Consider the following 20,964-nt stretch of genomic DNA (forward strand, 5'->3'; position numbering starts at 1 on the left):
TAAAGGGCTCAGTATTTTAATATTTCTTGGTCAATGTGCAATAATAAACATGAGGATGACGATAATAACTAGAGTTAAAGTGACAGTCAACACAAAAATTGTTATTGTTTAAAAAGATAGATAATGCCTTTACTACTAATATCCCAGCTTTGCACAACCAACATGGTTATATAACATATTTTATAACTTTTAAACCTGTAAATTTCTGTCTGTTTCTAAGACCCTAAAGACAGCCCTATGATCACATGCTTTTGTATTTGCTTTTCACATCAGGGAAGCTAGTTCATGTGAGCCATATAGATAACATTGTGCTGATGCACGTGGATTCTATCAACACAGCAGTAATTGGCTTAATTGAAAGTCAATAGATAGTCATGTGATCAGGGGCAGTCAGAAGATGCTTAGAAACAAGGTAATCACAGAGGTAAAAAGTGTATTAATATAACCATGTTTTCTGTGCAAAACTGGGGAATGGGTAATAAAGGGATTATCTAGCTTTTAAAAAAATAAAAAAAATTGACTGTCCCTTTAAATGCTAATTAGTTAACATAAAACACATTATTGCAACAAACCTTCACATGTTCATTTCATATCTACAGATACACATAAAATTGAAGCCAGTTCAATAAACTAGACTAATTTTTAAAAAATACTATATTTACCTTGGGTAAAAGGCAAAATATCTGACATTAAATTAATATTTTTTGAAAACTTAATTTCAGATTAATGAAAATATTGATCCACATATATTATATTATATCTATAAATTATATCTCAATATAATGAATGAAATCAAATAAAGTCCCAAACATGAGTAAATTACACATTTAACATAGATTCTTCTACTTGATAAATATTTCTTCAATATTTTGCATCAATACTCCTGATGCTTTGGCCTTTGTAAATTGTTGAAGATACCTAAGGGGACATAAAAAAAATCTGTATACAATGAATTACATAATAACATTACATATATTTTTAATCTAAAAAAGGCCTACTAATGTTCTTCAAAACCCTGGAGTTTCTCTTCATGAAACCACTGAAGTCACCAATGTCCTATTAATGAGCTGTCCTGATTAGCTCCAGAAACTTGTGAAGTCAGGAACCCTGTGTGCTTGTAAATTTAAAAACGGCTTATTTGTATGGTAGTGTAAAATGCTGAAGCTATCCGTGCCTTCAGCATTCTCCAGAAGAACACTGGCATTTTAAAGATAAAAAGGCTTTTATTTACGTTAAAACAAATATATTGATTGCACAATATTGTGTGTCAAAATATATTGAATATCTGATCTCTCAATAAAAACAATAATACATTGATTAATTTTGTATGGGCTGTAACCAGTTCTAAAGCTGTTGTTGGATGCTATGTTGAAAATAAGATTTTTAATACAATAAACTTTGTGCATTTAATCTTTCAGTATTACAAATGCAGAATTCAAAGTGGACTTGTTTTAAAAAAATAAAGCTCAGATGTTCACTAGTTTCATTCTGAATTATTCAGATATACAAGATAATGAAACATGAATTTTTCAGCAGTATTATCACAATTATAAGTACTATTTATACATTTGAGGTACACATGTACTTGAGTACCTATTACTGTGATTAAAGTTGCACATGCAACTCCCTGTAATTGTTCTAATGTGACAGGTTGAGCATGGACTATTAATCTTCACAATAATATACCAGCAGTAGCAGGGTCGTTGGAATGTGATCACACCACCCAATGACAGCAGTATGAATATTAATGACTGAGATTAAGGCCAGTACTTCTATAAGGAAGATCACAAAGTTACCTTAGAACACCCCTGTAGGGAGGTACACAGTGGCACTGCAGCAAGGAAGTGGCCAGCAAAACATCTCCATGTAAGATGAGGGTGGCTTTCTATTTTTTTTTAACTATCACTGTTGGGCCAATACTTGCAGGTAAAAATAGTACACTGTAACATATGATAGAGATATGTGCCATAATACAGAATGGCAGCATTTCTGCCCTCTAATATATGGCACCCTCATTGATAAATTGTATTAGCAGAGGGCGCTCTTATGTCTATCTCCTAAACTGGCTTGCTGCTGCTTGTAGTAAGAGTAGGATGTGATTTGTTGAGGTGCAGCAATCTGAATAACCACCTGGGTCGCTAAAATTCCTTGCACTGGCCATGGTTCAGGTGGATGAGTGGTCAGCAGTTTTGGAGGATAAACACACATGTAAACGGTCACATATTACTTTTAATAATTGAAAGATAAACCAATACAATTACTATTTTTTTTTTTTTTTTTTTTTTAAAGAAAGGGGCAATTTGTTTTCATTGACCCCCTAAAATAGTTTACTACCAAATATGTTACAGAAAAAAAATATTCCTAATATTTTAATATAGAAATACTCTTGTCATACTTATAGATGGTTGTCAGTTTCAGCCAATCCACTTCTCCCACTCAGCCACTAAACATTATCACAGCATCAGTTGTGCTCTGTCATTCATTTCAGTACATACTGTAGCCCCAAGCCTTGGCAGTAGAGTTCCAACAATGCAGTAAAACTGTCAGAATCAAATGCAGCTTGCATGTGATCTACATCAGTTATTAATGATTGGGTAAATTGCCTTGAAGCCTTTTTTTTCTAAACTTATACCATCTATCTTTGAGCCCTTATAACTTTATCAGATAGTGTTTATGTAACTGTAGTTTTAAATATATTTATGTTGTGTTTAAAGGGACAGTCTAGTCAACACTAAACATTCATGATTCAGATAGGGCATGCACTTTTAAACAACTTCCAATTTACTTTTATCATCGAATTTGCTTTGCTCTCTTGGTATTCTTTGTGGAAAGCTAAACCTAGGTAGGCTCATATGCTTATTGCTAAGCCATTGAACTGCCTCATTTCTCAGTGCATTTTGACAGTTTTTGACAGTTAGACACTGCTAGATAATGTGTGCCATATAGATAGCACTGTGCTCACTCCCTTGGAGTTATTTAAGAGTATGCAATGATTGGCTAAACTGCATGTGTCAAAAGAACTGAGATAATGGGGCAGTCTGCAGAGGTTTAAATACAAGGTAATCACAGAGGTAAAAAAAAAGTATATTAATATAACAGTGTTGGCTATGCAAAACAGGGGAATGGATAATAAAGGGATTAACTATCTTTTAAAACAACACAAATTCTAGGGTCTTAACTTTGTGCCATCTGCTCATTTCAACCTTTTTGAAACTGTCTTAGACATTAATAAATTTGTCTGCAAATTGACATTGCAAAAACACTTTTTTTGGTATGACTGAGCAGGTAGCACAGGGTGAATCCAATACACCAACTGCCAATGTGAATGCTTTTAAAAATTCTGATAATGTATTAACTTCTCAGATTTATGTACAGTTAAGGATTTGCAAGAACTAGCCGGAGAAGGTAGTAATGAACATTTAGACATGATTAAAGAAAAGGAAGTAAAACACAGTCATTTAAAAAAGAAAAGCACATTTTATCCGGTACATACCAGACCTAAGGTGTTAGATATTTTCCAAAAAACAGTTGAAGATAAACTGAGAAACTTAAATGAAAATAATCTGAAAAAACAAAACATAAATTACTCTAATTTATCATATAAAGAAATATTGGCATTAAAAAACACTAAATGACAATGAAAACATTTGGATCAGACCAAGAGAGATATAGAACAAGCCTCACTCCCCTTCCAGATTAACCTTAAAGACCATGGGGTCCATCCGATAAAAATCGTCGCCCGCAAAAGCCGGCGACGCCAATATTTGCGCGGGTTTGGTATCCTATATACGGCGTAACCTAGAAGTTACGCGCGTATATTTCTGCCGTTGCCCGTAGTTTTTTGGGCTATAGGCAGGTATACCAAACCCGCGCAGTTTGGTATCCAATATGCAGCGTAAGGACTTACGTGGCGAAAATGGAGAAAACTTACTCCATTTTCACCTCGCCACAAAAAGCAGCCGTAAGAAGCCTTACGCTGACTATTGGAGCCCCGTAACTCCCTAAACTGGCAGCTAAAATAAACCTAACACCTAACGCATGCGCAATGTCTATCTCCCTGTCAACCGCGATCTGCTAAAATAAACCTAACACCTAACGCATGCGCAATGTCTATCTACCTGTCAACCGCGATCCCCCCCCCCGAAATCCCTAATAAAGTTATTAACCCCTAAACCGCCGCTCCCGGACCCCGCCGCCATCTACATAAACTAACCCCCTACTGTGAGCCCCTAAAACCGCCGCCATCTACCTTATCTATCCCCTAATTAGAACCCCTTACACCGCCGCCACCTATATAAAAATTATTAACCCCTAATCTAATCCCCCTATACCGCCGCCAGCTATATTAATATTATTAACCCCTAATGTAAGCTCCTTACACCGCCGCCATCTCTATTAAAATGATTAACCCCTTATTTAATCTACCTACCCCACCGCCAGCTATATTATCTATATTAACCCTAAGTATATTATAGTTAATATAGGTATTACATTATATATATTAACTATATTAACCCTAATTATATTAGGGTTAATATAGTTAATATAGTTACTATAGTATTTATATTAACTATATTAACTCTATCTAACCCTAACACCCCTAACTAAATTTATATTAAATTAATCTAATTCATTTATAAACTAAAATATTCCTATTTAAATCTAAATACTTACCTATAAAATAAACCCTAAGATAGCTACAATATAATTAATAATTACATTGTAGCTATGTTAGGGTTAATATTTATTTTACAGGTAAATTGTTAATTATTCTAAGTAGGTATAATAGCTATTAAATAGTTATTAACTATTTAATATCTACCTAGTTAAAATAATTACCCAATTACCTGTAAAATAAATCCTAACCTAAGTTACAAATACACCTACACTATCAATAAATTAAATAAACTGCAAACATCTATCTAAAAATACAATTAAATTAACTAAACTAAATTACAAAAAAAAAAAAACACTAAATTACAAAAAATAAAAAAAGATTACAAGATTTTTAAGCTAATTACACCTATTCTAAGCCCCCTAATAAAATAATAAACCCCCAAAATAAAAAAAATTCCCTGCCCTATTCTAAATTAAACAAATTTCAAAGCTCTTTACCTTACCAGCCCTTAAAAGGGCCTTTTGTGGGGCATGCCCCAAAGAATTCAGCTCTTTTGCATACAAATACAATACCCCCCCCCCATTACAACCCACCACCCATATACCCCTATTCTAAAACCACCCAAACCCCCCTTAAAAAAGCCTAACACTACCTCCCTGAAGATCTCCCTACCTTGTCTTCACCACACCGGGCCGAACTCCTGATCCGATCCTGGCGATGTCTTCCTCCAAGCGGCAAAGAAGAATTCTTCCTCCGGCGATGTCTTCCTCCAAGCGGCAAAGAAGAATTCTTCCTCCGGCGACGTCTTCCTCCAAGCGGCAGCAAAGTCTTCATTCTTCCGGCGGCATCTTCAATCTTCTTTCTTCGCTCCGCCTCTGCGGAGCATCCATCCCGGCCGACTACTGAACTTGGAATGAGGTACCTTTAAATGACGTCATCCAAGATGGCGTCCGCCGAATTCCGATTGGCTGATAGGATTCTATCAGCCAATCGGAATTAAGTTAGAAAAATCTGATTGGCTGATTGAATCAGCCAATCAGATTCAAGTTCAATCCGATTGGCTGATCCAATCAGCCAATCAGATTGAGCTCGCATTCTATTGGCTGTTCCGATCAGCCAATAGAATGCGAGCTCAATCTGATTGGCTGATTGGATCAGCCAATCGGATTGAACTTGAATCTGATTGGCTGATTCAATCAGCCAATCAGATTTTTCTAACTTAATTCCAATTGGCTGATAGAATTCTATCAGCCAATCGGAATTCGGCGGACGCCATCTTGGATGACGTCATTTAAAGGTACCTCATTCCAAGTTCAGTAGTCGGCCGGGATGGATGCTCCGCAGCGGCGGAGCAAAGAAAGAAGATTGAAGATGCCGCCGGAAGAATGAAGACTTTGCTGCCGCTTGGAGGAAGACGTCGCCGGAGGAAGAATTCTTCTTTGCCGCTTGGAGGAAGACATCGCCGGAGGAAGAATTCTTCTTTGCCGCTTGGAGGAAGACATCGCCCGGATCGGATCAGGAGTTCGGCCCGGTGTGGTGAAGACAAGGTAGGGAGATCTTCAGGGGGGTAGTGTTAGGCTTTTTTAAGGGGGGTTTGGGTGGTTTTAGAATAGGGGTATGTGGGTGGTGGGTTGTAATGGGGGGGCTATTGTATTTGTATGCAAAAGAGCTGAATTCTTTGGGGCATGCCCCACAAAAGGCCCTTTTAAGGGCTGGTAAGGTAAAGAGCTTTGAAATTTGTTTAATTTAGAATAGGGCAGGGAATTTTTTTTATTTTGGGGGTTTATTATTTTATTAGGGGGCTTAGAATAGATGTAATTAGCTTAAAAATCTTGTAATCTTTTTTTATTTTTTGTAATTTAGTGTTTTTTTTTTTTTGTAATTTAGTTTAGTTAATTTAATTGTATTTTTAGATAGATGTTTGTAGTTTATTTAATTTATTGATAGTGTAGGTGTATTTGTAACTTAGGTTAGGATTTATTTTACAGGTAATTGGGTAATTATTTTAACTAGGTAGATATTAAATAGTTAATAACTATTTAATAGCTATTATACCTACTTAAAATAATTAACAATTTACCTGTAAAATAAATATTAACCCTAACATAGCTACAATGTAATTATTAATTATATTGTAGCTATCTTAGGGTTTATTTTATAGGTAAGTATTTAGATTTAAATAGGAATATTTTAGTTTATAAATGAATTAGATTAATTTAATATAAATTTAGTTAGGGGTGTTAGGGTTAGATAGAGTTAATATAGTTAATATAAATACTATAGTAACTATATTAACCCTAATATAATTAGAGTTAATATAGTTAATATATATAATGTAATACCTATATTAACTATAATATACTTAGGGTTAACATAGATAATATAGCTGGCGGCGGGGTAGGTAGATTAAATTAGGGGTTAATCATTTTAATAGAGATGGCGGCGGTGTAAGGGGCTTACATTGGGGGTTAATAATTTTAATATAGCTGGCGGCGGTATAGGGGGATTAGATTAGGGGTTAATAATTTTTATATAGGTGGCGGCGGTGTAAGGGGCTTACATTGGGGGTTAATAATTTTAATATAGATGGCGGCGGTGTTAGGGGCTCACTTTAGGGGGTTATAGATATAATATAGCTGGCGGCGGGGTACGGGAGCGGCGGTTTAGGGGTTAATAACTTTATTAGGTTGCGGCGGGGTACGGGAGCGGCGGTTTAGGGGTTAATAGCTTTTTTATTGTTAGGATAGGGAGGGGGGATAGCGGATAGAGGGTTAGACGTGTCGGGCTATGTTAGGGAGGCGTGTTAGACTTGTCGGGCTATGTTAGGGAGGCGTGTTAGACAGTGCGGGTGTTTTAGACTTTAGTCAGGTTTTATAGGCGCCGGCAGTTTCTAACGTGCCGCAAGTCACTGGCGACGCCAGAAATTTGTACTTACGCAGATTTCTGGACATCGCTGGTTTGTCAGACTTACGGCACGTTAGCATCTGACGGCGACTTATATGGGATAGCTCGAGTTGCGAGCTGAAACTGCGGGCGACGCCGGTTCCCTCGCTTGCGCCGCAAACTGCGATCTATATCGGATCGCGCCCCTGATCTGGACCCCAGCCCATTGCCGTAGAATTCTTGGAATCACAAATTCCATAATTCTTGAATGTCTGTCAGCTTGGGATAAGCTCCGTCATCGCAACTTAATATGCCCGCACCCATTGACCATCACTTCCATAGCGGGCCTGCTTACAGGTTTACCAGAAACTCACCCCAACAAATGGGCCCGGTAAGGAATTAAACAAGTCTCTGACTTTTGGTCTGCCACCTCCCAAGATAGCTTCGTTACTCTAGACCAATTAGAAAACCCTGCTAATATTCCCGCCTTTCTCCAATTTGAATTTATCAGGAATAAGAGTTTTCTCACAAGCTGGGGCTTTACCCCTAAATCATCTCGCCCTCTCACCCCCTAGGAGTCCATCTGGCAAAGGCTGTAAAAACCAGTGTTGCCACAGGCTGTAAAAACCACTGTCCACACACTACAATTTGTTAGATGGCACCTTACCCCCTTAACTGGCACCCCACCTTTATAGATGGGAATCTCTATTGAATACCATTATCAATAAATTAAATTAAAGGACAGCAATGCTCACTTCACAAAAATGTGCTGTAATGGGCCAAAGATAATAGTGCAACTTAGAAAAATAATTTATCTACATATATAGAAAAGAGAGCAGATCCCACCAAATAAGTGGGAACTAAAAGTCTAGACTTTTAGCTCCCACTTATTTGGTGGGATCTGCTCTCTTTTCTTTATGTGTAGATGAATAACATTATCCCACCACAAATGTGGCAACGAACTCTTTCACCCACCAAGAAAATGCTACACTGTATAACAATTTACGAGACATTTTACAAAATCATATTCCACTGGTACTACGTCCCCACAAGGCTAGCTAGAATGTACCCAGGATCTTCCCCTCTTTGTTGGCATAACTGTGGCCTACCGGGAGACTTACTCCACACTTGGTGGGAATGCCCAAAAGTCAAACCCATTTGGAATTTGTGTTTTATAGCTCTGTTCAAACGGAGGATCTGCATTCCTAAAACACCCGCCATAGCTCTTTTGCATATATTCATTCATACACTTCCTAAGCACCACAGTTTACTATGCATATTCATTTTTTTTAACATAGCTAGATCCTGGAAAAAGGAATAGACTTTTTATACACCATGGAAACAGACATTTTCCATTCAGTCAACAAATCTGACCTATTTGAACTTACCTGGACAGACTGGAAATATAAATATAATACATTTTGGCTCCCAAGTGCCACAGCACATGACCCAAACCTTGTGACCAATCAGCTATAAGACCCCCCACATACCCTAAGCTGCCAGCCTGCTAATTAAACTAAACACATTACTACCAAATTAGGTTGAACAACTTGGTCATGATTAAATGACCCCTCCTCCCCCTTTCCAACTCCCCCTCATTTTTCATAACCCTCACTATGATTGGAATAGAATGTAATGTATCAGTTCTCTCAGGTCTACTTTTACTGTTTTGTTTATCCTTCTGATAGGTTTGAATCACCACCAACAGTTTACTATAGTGTTAAGTACCTTTTGATTAGGGGACCTGCGTGTCCCTACTCTATGTTACATTTGTCTTACGACACTTGATGTCTTGTTTGATTATTTATTCTCTAAAAAAAAAAAGGAAAAAGGGTTCTCTTGGTATCCTTAGTTTAAACATAGTTCTTATCCATGACTATATACCTCAGAAGTGTGCATTTGGTTTGAGCGCTATATGGCAATAGCTTTTGCAACATTTCTGTAGCAAAGTTCAAGATACACAAAACACATAGGGAGATATGTATCAATGTGCGAGCGGACATGATACAAAGCAGTGTATCATGTTTGCTGCACATCGCTACACACCGATATATGCCGACAGCATACGCTGTCAGCATTTATCATTGCACCAGCAGATCTTGTGAACTGCTGGTGCAATGCTGCCCCCTGTATATTTGCGGCTAATCATAGAGCAGAAGGACAAGTTATGGAGCAGCGGTCTTTAGGCTATCAGGAAACAAGGGGCCTCAAGCTTCATAAATATGCCCCATAAATTCAAGATACACTTCTCATTACATTCTCATGGAAAAGAGCTGTTTAAACAAAGGTTAAAAAGGTACATTTTATATTATTATTTTTTATTTCCAATGATTGAAGTAACTGCAAAGTGTTAGTATATTAGTTAGGATCTTCGGCGTCTTGCACCGTGGCGTAAGGTGGGCATGGCCTAACGCGTTTAAAAGGATACGTTCTACGAGGTGGGACAGATTGGCTTGGTGGGCATTTACAAAGCATTTACAAAGCCTCTGACGAAGCGGTTACATCAGTGAAACGCATTAGGCCACGCCCACCTTACGCCACGGTGCAAGACGCCGAAGATCCTAACTTGCTACTTGGTTTTTGAGAGCGGTTAGAAGTTTTTAAAAACTTTGTTGCCACATTGCTTTTGGCTATTTACTGTATTCAAATTGTATCCTGATTGGGACTATTTTGGTCACAATTTAACAGATCACACAGCAACAATTTTGCATTTACGGAGCTGAAGATAGATACATATGGTCTATCTATTCTAACAAGTGGGACTACATTTCTTCATCATCACTGACTGTGCTCATTGTCCAATCCTTACCTCATACCGATTGAGGTTTTGTCTTGTGAGTACCCACCCTAAAGGGGGGATTGTGTGTTAGTTTTATGTATTTGTATTAAACCAGATAACACTATGAGGAGAGTCTCTGTGCGCTTATTCCCATAGATTTGACATACCTTCATTGGAACTCCAGCTTTGGTACCGGAATACTACCTAATAAGCTGCCGTGCCTCCCAGAGTGTGAAACGAAGGGAAAAGGACATTTGTCCCCAGATAAAACTTTTTAATATATATAGTCTGCTACACAATACGATCTGCAGATTTCTCTTGTGTGTATATATTATTATATTATTATTATCGCTGCTCTGCATTGTATATTTTGTGTGTGTTAGTGTGCACATTTTTTTTTGTGTGTGTTCTACACGGATATATATATATATATATATATATATATATACACTCACCGGCCACTTTAGGTACACCTTGCTAGTACCATGTTAGACCCCCTTTTGCCTTCAGAACTGCCTTAATTCTTCGTGGCATAGATTCATCAAGGTGTTGTAAATTTTCCTCAGAGATTTTGGTCCATATTGACATGATAGCATAACACAGTTGCTGCCGATTTGTCAGCTGCACATCTATGATGCGAATTTCCCATTCCACCACATCCCAAAGGTGCTCTATTGGATTAAGATCTGGTGACTGTGGAGGCCATTGGAGTACAGTGAACTCATGGTCATGTTCAAGAATCAGTTTGAGATGATTTGAGCTTTGTGACATGGTGCACTATCCTGCTACAAGTAGCCATCAGAAGATGGGTACAGTGTAGTCGTAAAGGGATGGACATGGTCAGCAACAATACTCAGGTAGGCCGTGGCATTTAAATGATCCTCAATTAGTACTAAGGGGCCCAAAGTGTGCCAAGAAAATATTACACTACCACCACCAGCATGAACCGTTGACACAAGGTGGGATAGATCCATGCTTTCATGTTGTTTACGTCAAATTCTGACCCTACCATCTGAATGTCACAGCTGAAATTGAGACTCGTCGGACCAGGCAAGGATTTTTCCAAACTTCTATTGTCTAATTTTGGTGAGCCTGTGCAAATTGTAGCCTCAATTTCCTGTTCTTAGCTGACAGGAGTGGCATCCGGTGTGGTTTTCTGCTGCTGTAGCCCATATGCTTCAAGGGTCGACATGTTGTGCGTTAAGAGATGTTATTCTGCATACCTTGGTTGTAACAAGTGGTTATTTGAGTTACTGTTGCCTTTCTATCATCTCAAACCAGTCTGCCTATTCACCTCTGACATCAACAAGGCACTTTCATCCACACAACTGCCGCTCACTGGATATTTTCTCTTTTTTGGACCATTCTCTAGAGATGGTTGTGCATGAATATCCCAGTAGATCAGCAGTTTTTTAAATACTCAGACCAGCCTGTCTGACACCAACAACCATGGCATGTCCAAAGTCACTTAAATCCCCTTTCGTCCCATTCTGATGCTCGGTTTGAACTTCAGCAAGTCATCTTCACCACATCTAGATGCCTAAATGCATTGAGTTGCTGCCATGTGATTGGCTGATTAGCAATTTGTGTCACCAAGAAATTGAACAGGTGTATATACAGTATCTCACAAAAGTGAGTACACCCTCACATTTTTGTAAATATTTTATTATATATTTTCATGTGAAGAAATGACACTTTGCTACAATGTTAAGTAGTGATTGTAGTAGTGAATGTACAGCCTGTATAACAGTGTAAATTTGCTGTCCCCTCAAAATAATTCAACACAATGGCCTTTAATGTCTAAACCTTTAGCAACAAAAGGGAGTACACCCCTAAGTGGAAATGTCCAAATTGGGCCCAATTAGCCATTTTCCCTCCCCAATGTCTTGCGACTCGTTAGTGTTACAAGGTCTCAGGTGTGAATGGGGAGCAAGTGTGTTAAATTTGGTGTTATTGCTCTCACACTCTCTTATAAAGGTCACTGCAAGTTCAACATGGCACCTCATGGCAAAGAATTGTTGCTCTACATAAAGATGGCTTATGCTATAAGAAGATTGCCAAGACCCTGAAACTGAGCTGCAGCATGGTGGGCAAGACCATACAGCTGTTTCACAGGACAGGTTCCACTTAGAACAGGCCTCGTTATGGTCGACCAAAGAAGTTGAGTGCACGTGCTCAGCGTCATATCAAGAGGTTGCCTTTGGGAAATAGACGTATAAGTGCAGCCAGCATTGCTGCCGAGGTTGAAGGGGTGGGGGGTCAGTCTGTCAGTGCTCAGACCATACACTGCACACTGTATCAAAATAGTCTGCATGACTGTCATCCCAGAAGGAATCCTCTTCTAAAGATGATGCACAAGAAAGCCCGCAAACAGTTTGCTGAAGACAAGCAGACTAAGGACATGGATTACTGGAACCATGTCCTGTGGTCCGATGAGACCAAGATGAATTTATTTGGTTCAGATAGTGTAAAGTTTGTGTGGCGGCAACCAGGTGAGGAGTACAAAGACAAGTGTTTCTTGAATACAGTCAAGCATGGTGGTGGGAGTGTCATGGTCTGGGCCTTCATGAGTGCTGCCGGCACTGGGGAGCTACAGTTCAGTGAGGGAACCATGAATGCCAACATGTACTGTGACATACTGAAGCACAGCATGATCCCCTCACTTCGGAGACTGGGAGACTGGGCCACAGGGCAGTATTCGAACATAATAACAACCCCAAACACACCTCCAAGACGGCCACTACCTTGCTAAAGAAGTTGAGGGTAAAGGTGATGGACTGGCCAAGCATGTCTCCAGACCTAAACCCTATTGAGCATCTGTGGGGCGTCCTCTAATGAAGGTGGGGGAGCGCAAGGTCTCTAACATCCACAAGCTCCGTGATATCGTCATGGAGGAGTGGAAGAGGACTCCAGTAGCAACCTGTAAAGCTCTGGTGAACTCCATGCCTAAGAGGGTTAAGGCAGTGCTGGAAAATAATGGTGGCCACGCAAAATATTGACACTTTAGGCCCAATTTGGATATTTCCACTTAGGGGTGTACTCATTTTTGTTGCTAATTGTTTAGACATTAATGGCTGTTTGTTGAGTTATTTTGAGGGGACAGCAAATTCACACTGATATACAGGCTGTACACTCACTACTTTACATTGTAGCAAAGTGTAATTTCTTCAGTGTTGTCACATAAAAAGATATAATAAAATATTTACAAAAATGTAAGGGGTGTACTCACTTTTGTGAGATACTGTATAAAATATGTGTGTGTGTGTGTGTATATATAAAAACATGTGTGTGTGTGTGTATATATATATATATATATATATATATATATACTGTATATACAGTATATATATATATATATATATATATATATACACACTCACACAAACACACACTCATACTACTACATTTAGTTTATACTTATATACTCATACTACTACATTTAGTTTATACTTATATTACATTTCAGCTAAACTTTATTGGTACCAAAAATTATAACAATTTGAAAAATTAAAAAAATAGGTTTATAGTCCAATATTCCATTAAGAGTTTTGCATGCACACACAAAAAAATAATTTTAATTGATTTGCACCCGATCACACAACAAGTAGCTAAATATATCTCTATTCTCAATACCACAGCTATTTAGTAATTTTTGTACACTAGATATTAAAAGTCTATACACCCTCATACAATTGCAGGTTTTTGAATTGTAAAGACAGAAATAACAACAATGTAAATGTCAGTCTTTTTCTATCTGTAATGTGATCTTCCAATAAACAAAATTACAGATAAAAAAAACAAATAGTTAATTATTAGGAACATGAAAAAAATTTACAACACCTTTATTGCATAGCTATGCACAAACTAATACTTTGTGCAAGCACCTTTTATATTTATTACTGCAGCAGGTCTTTGTGAAATAAGTTTTTATTATCTTTGTACAGCTAGAATTTTACCCCACTCTTGTTTTCCTTCAAATTACAAGGGGATCTCCTGTTTACAGATCTCTTTAGTTCATTCCACAGGTTTTCAGTGGTATTGAGGTCTGGGCTTTGACTAGTCATTCCAAGACTTTGATTTTCCTTTTCTGAAGCCAGGCCTTGGTCGACTTGGATGTGTGCTTTGGGTCATTGTCATTTTGGAATGTGAAATTCCTCTTTATCTTCATCTTTATGACAGAAGTCAGCACGTTTGGTGCCAAACTGTATTGATATTTGGAGCTATTCATTATCCCATCTATCTTGACAAGAGTCCATGACCCAGGTGAAGAGAAGCAGCCCCAAAAGCATGATGCTACCACCACCATGCTTCAAAGCCGATATGATGTTCCTAGGATGAGATTTATTGGCTTTGCGCCAACATATCTTTTACAATTTAGGCTGAAAAGTTCAATCTTTGTCTAATTAGACCATAGCACATTTTCCCACATGGTTTGGGATGACTGAATAAAACATTTTGCATAATTTAGATGGGCTTGGATGTCCCTTTTTGTAAGAAAGGGTTTCCGTCTAGCCACCCTTCCCCTAGCCCAGACATGTGCAGAATAAGTTAGATAGTGGTCACATGCAAGGAGTGACTGGTACCTTCCAGAAATTCCTGTAGCTCCTTCAGTGTTGATGTTGGCTTCTTGGTAGCCTCCCTTATAAGTTTTCTCCTCATCCTCTCATCAATTTTGATCTTTGCAATATCTCTGTGGTGCCACATGATGATGGTTTTAATAGTGCTCCATGATACATCCAGAGCATTTAGATATTATTTTACATCCCACTCTTGACTGGTATTTTACAACAATTAGCTCTTGCAGTTTATTTGGCAACTCTTTGAGGACAATGGCTTTCTCATTAGGATGCAAACCCAAACATTAGAACATGTGATTTTTGCACTTACATGTCCTTTTAAAAGCCTTTTGCCTTTGTGTGAAAATTTGTGCTTGTCCCACTTGTCCTCCAGAGTTCAATGCAAGTTCTGTAATCTGCAGATACTGCAATTAAAGAGCTGATTTAGACAATTTGCAGCATTTTGAAAACCTAGGTTATAGATTTTGCCTTATAGCCTCTAGGGATTATAAGAAAAAAAGCATAAGCTTATGCTGTGGTTTGCAACTCATGATGTTGGAAGCTGTGGTTGCTGTGATCAGGAGGAATTATAATTAAAATAATTATTGCGATTATGTGGTGGTGACAAAAGTGGTGTTATCCAGCACTTCAAAATGCAAATATTATAAAATATATATATATTGTGTGTGTGTATAGATAGCTAGATAGATAGATTTTTTTTTTCCAGGAAGTTATTTACTGTATTCTTTAATAGGGTGGCAGTAAAATGTTATTCAGATTTATCATTCATTTGTCTCAGGCTGATAACAAAATAAAATAATATAAGATTGAAATGAAGGCTCTGAATAGTCTAAACAGGGCAAGATTACAAGTCACGCAGCAAATCTGTTTTTCGCAATCTTTGAACCCTTTGTAATATATTTTTGAAGTGTTTCGTGAAACTTTTTTGTTGCAGAAAACTGTTAACTACAGCTCTTTAAACGCGAAATGGATTGTTGCGTAAAAGGCGAATCCGCACACGCAATCGAGATTTTTCAAGAATTGTTAATATCAGGGCAATGAAAATTGCTTGCATAAAGACCATACAGTATTACGCGGAAAAGAAATACCACACGTAAAGACTGTGACTGATTATATGTGTGAGCTTACACAAGGGCCTATGTGAACTACATTTTAATGAGTATAGTGATGAGTTAACATAGAGGTTGATTCTTTTTTGGATTTAATTAACCAGTATGTAAACTGTGTTTAAACTGACGGACAATTTTCAGCTGTTTAAATGTATGTTGAAGTTATGATTAAGGCTCTAAGAGCCGAAACGCATAAGACGTGCCTGGCTAGTCTATGCATTTTTATTTTTTATTCCATGTGAGCCTGTAAATATGTTTTAACCTAATTTCGAATAAAAGTTTGACATTTTAGCTGCTCTGCTTTATCGTTTGAAGTTATCATGTCAAACAAATAGTTGTTGTTTAGTCTAAAACTTTATTACAATGTTAAAAAAAAGGATGTTAAAGGGACATGATACCCAAATGTTCAAGCATTTGAAAGTGATGCAACATAGCTGTAAAAAGATGACTAGAAAATATCACCTGGTAGTTTACCTCAAAATTTCCTCAGTGGCCACATCCCATTGTAAAGGGACTTTTAGCAGCCAATCAGTGCAAGGGAGCGTGCACCTGGCATGTGCAGGCACAGTCATGTTATTTCCCTACTCAGTTTAAGGAACTTAACTATGAAATCTCAAGAGATTTAAGTGAAATCTTATGAGATCACAGTAAAGCAAAATATGACCTTAGCACTTATGATGCTGATCGGCTATTTTTTTTAACTTGCAGCTTGAGAGTAGCTGAAGTATACCTGTTAACAGAGAACTTACTCTAATGAGCTGAAGAAATATTGAGGTAAAATGTCTTCCTTTTTTACAGATGAGATGTTCATGTGATATTTTGATGTCAGCGTTTTACAGTTATGCTGAACACATTAAAATATAATAATTAAAACAAAATATCTGATTTATAAAAAGTGCTGAGATTTTATTTTGAATACCTGAATAACTGAAATAACAAATTAAATCAAAAGAAATGTTGAAAAAAAACCAAAGTATTATGTATTCAAACCTCCTTTGATGCTATCTAAATCTACATTGCTCATGTTGTTACATTAAACAGACTTGAGAAGGAGACTAGCAATATGAATTAATTCTCATTTTATGGCAATTCCTGTTATGTATTGGTTCCCTACAGCCCACATCTTAGCTAAATGTATTTTCTCATATTTATTCCTGCAGTGAAGTCAAAGGTCATCTTCTCCCCTGGAAGGTATGTTACAGGGAAGGCAATCTCAATAAATGCAAAGCTTTTGTTGCATTCATAGGCATTTATGCATTAACCTCTCAGCTTCCAAGAGTGGTACAAGACATGAAGCAGCACTGTTTAGTACACTTTGGAAATTCAGTGGAAGGTAGCATTGCTACAACTGTAAAAATACGATATTCATTCTTATGATGAGCTCCATGTTCTGGGCACATGTGAGTCTGCTTTCCGCAATGTAAGAAGCAGCAACCATTAGACAGTTGCTTCTTACACCCTATGCCACTTCTGAGGTGGTGAGGGGAAATCACAGAGAGCTTGCTTGCTATCTGTGATTGGCAATCTCTTCTCTCACACGATTGGTCACGCAAGATAAGGGGTGGGCATTACACGGAGTCAGGGCTGGGTAATTTCTTAAACATTTCTTGGGTTATCATCATATTTTATGATCATTTTAACTCTACAGGTCTCACTGATTTATCTCACCAATGGCCTGATGATCTAAACCTCTCTGATCAGATTAAATGATCTAAAATTATTCTCCAGCACTGCAAGATTGCTCACAAGATCCTAGAAAGGTACATTTCTCTAAGCAGGGCTCCCTGCTTTTCTGGAAGTGGAGAGACAAGCCCAGTGCATATAGAACTGCATGACATGAGAGTTTTGTTAATTTTACACTTTGTATTTTATATTACCATACTTCAAATTACGTCATTTAAGTTTTATTACAATTAAGCTTTGCACTTTCTATTTTAATGCATTTAGAATCTGTGTACAGAAGTGTATTTGGGACTGTGATTTTACAGATCCTGATTATGCTTTGACAGTTTCTGTGTAACATTAACAATAGCTTCTCTAGGGATCATAGGAAAAAAGCATAAGTAGTTCACATAGGCCCTTGTTTAAGCCCTTGGCCCTTGTGAACTACATTTCTTTTTTGGATTTAATTAACACTGTATACAGCAGTATATTTAGGACTGTGATTTTACAGATTCTTATTATTCTTTGACAATTTCTGTGTAACTAACATATAAGGACCAGATTTAGTATATTTATGTGCATATTTTACTAATTGCATTGCACTCTGTATTTGTTTTATGTAGAATAAAACTAACAGTTTCAGAAAGTGGGAGAGACATGGGAGTTCCCAGGGTCTGTCTGAATCTCTCTCATAATCCTCATGATATGCTCTAAGCATTTTACAACTGCACATCTCACTAATTTATCTCACCAGCTGTATGCATGTGAAATTTGCTCAAAATTCACAATGCACTTATTCAACTGACAGAAAAGTAATACAGTATATACTAAACTAGAAGAAAATGCAGGTTACATTTTAGTGAAAACATTTGACTTTAATTTTTATTTGTTGCAAACTGAGTATATCAGTGTCAGGTGCTCACCTGTTAACTTCAATCTTCCCTGTGAGGTTTTGTATCCCAGTGAGCTTTACTTTCTATGGGCCCGATGATCAAAGTTTCTCCATCTTGGAGAGAAATTATAGTGCAGACAGGGGCTGCTAGTTTAGTTTGTGAGCAATATAATAATAAAAACAATATTTTTATAGTTCCACATTTTGAAGGACTGTGCTCAGTTACCAAGACTAATGTTTTATTTCTTTATTGTGAAATAGGGGTAATGTATTATAATTTCAAGGTGCTGTTTGCTCTTGATCTGCAAGTGAGTGTCTGAACCTTAAAGGGATAGTAGACAAAATGTTTTTTCATGATTCAAGCAGAGCATGGCATTAGAAATAGCTTTCCAATTTACTTAAATTATCTAATTTGCTCCCTTTTTACAGCAGCTAGCTCCCACTAGTGCATTGCTGCACTAGAGCACAACTAGGTGTGTTTTTCAAAGCTGTCATATGCTGTTAAATCTTTTCAAAGAACATCAAGAGAATTAAGCAAATCAGATAATATAAGTCAATTGTAAAGTTCTTTTTACATTGCATGATTTGCTTGAGTTATGAAAGACATTTTTTTATTTTACTACCTCTTTTAACATGCAGCATAAGACCTACTGCTATCTAACTGTAGTTAGAAGTGTATATTACACCCATAGGAGAACAATAGAAATGATTTTGCTAGCTGCTGAAGCTGATCTTGTCTACTTCAGAAAATGTTTGCTTTAATATATGAACTTCAGTTATGAAATCAGCAGTATAGTTCAGCTACAAATGAAAAAAAATCATAATTTACTAAAAGGCATGCCACTTAAGCCTTTGCATTTGAGATGCCCTTTGATAATATGCAAGTTAAGGTAACTATGTTAGATGATTATTACCAGTGTAGGCATTATTATTTTATCAGAGCAGTTTCAAAATATTAATGATGTTCAAGCACAGAGTGAGTAGGAAATAAGTAATCTGATAAAACTCTGCTCAATAAGGCACAAACTGTATATTTCATATATTGATTTTCCAGAGAAATAAGAGTAGATTTAAAGGGTTTGTGCCAATATAACAAGTAGATATGTACTGTCTAATCAAATTAAATACAGCAACGAGGTGGCTTTCATTCTAAGAGGGAAAATAAAGGCCCCTGAAGGACAGCCGAGGCTCAAAGAGATGTTCACATATTAAGTAACATATCTGATATCTGTACAAAAACATAGCCTCAACCTAACTAGAAGATTGTAAATGTGACTTGCCTGTATGTTCTACTCATTCAGGAAATAACTGTTTTGAGGCAAATTTCACACAGAATTATGGCCCAGAAACTACTACCAAATGTGTCTCTGTTATATTAGGGTAGAGAGGGAGGGTTAATCTATGTTGTCAGTATTGATTTAGTAGTGGGTAGGGATGCAGACAGACAGAGGAGGCAAATAAAGTTTGACACACTGGGCTTCATGTACGAAGCAGCGAAAGCTGCTCCGGAGTCTTTGCGGGGCAGGTTCGCATATGCGAGCCTGCTTCCCGCAATGTAAGAAGCAGCGGTCATTAGACCGCTGCTTCCTACACCCTACGCCACCTCTTAGGTGGCGAAGCAAAATTACAGAGAGCACGCTCGCGCTCAGTGATTGACAGCCCCTTCAGTCGCGTGATTGGCCGCGCGATTGAAGGGGCGGGCATTACACACTCCGATGAGTGTGTAATGATACATACGGGCAAGCGAATCAATAGATCCGCTGCCCGTGTGTAGCGAAGGCGGGCGGACAGCTTTGCGAGTTAAGAAGCTGTCCGCCCGCCATTTAGTACATGGCGCCCAATATATGAGAAATATAGTTGCTTGGTTACCTAGAGGGCAAAGTTTCAGGAACTGAGGATTAATTTATCATGGAGGAAAACAGCATGGGTATGTAACTTTCTCCACTGACTTTAAGCAATTTGTGAACATCTCTGTACATGGCACACCAAGCAAACCTGATATCTGCAAACTAGTTAAACAGGGCACTCTCCTCCATCACATGATCAAAAGTCCCAAACGCTAAAAAATAACTTATAAAGAGCTAGATTACAACTGGGGTCCTTTTTATCACTCCTGCTTGTGCATTATCTCCGCTAGAAGCAAGCTTGTTATGCACGTCAGGCAGCACGTATTACAAGTTGAAAGTTTTACCATGAGCGCTATATCAACACCCAACAAGTTGTGCAAACCATCGCATTTTCTCAAGTGTCCTAACCAACATGAAATATTTCATATTCTGATGTTCTTCACATAGCAGAATATGTTCTATTTATTCTTAAATATATATATATATATATATATATATATATATATATATATATATATATATATATATATATATATATATATATATACTGTATGCATGTGTATATATTTATATATATATATATATATATATATATAT

The 20,964-nt window shown here is 37.5% G+C and overlaps 1 protein-coding gene across 1 annotated transcript in view; it reads right to left on the reverse strand.

Annotated features, from left to right (window-relative positions):
- The window catches only part of APBA2 (amyloid beta precursor protein binding family A member 2), an 821,823-nt gene that overhangs the window by 293,742 nt on the left and 507,117 nt on the right, over positions 1-20,964 (reverse strand). The gene's annotated exons all lie outside the window — the stretch shown is intronic.

The sequence above is a fragment of the Bombina bombina genome, chromosome 6, assembly GCF_027579735.1.
Source record: "Bombina bombina isolate aBomBom1 chromosome 6, aBomBom1.pri, whole genome shotgun sequence".
Classification (NCBI taxonomy): Eukaryota; Metazoa; Chordata; class Amphibia; order Anura; family Bombinatoridae; genus Bombina; species Bombina bombina.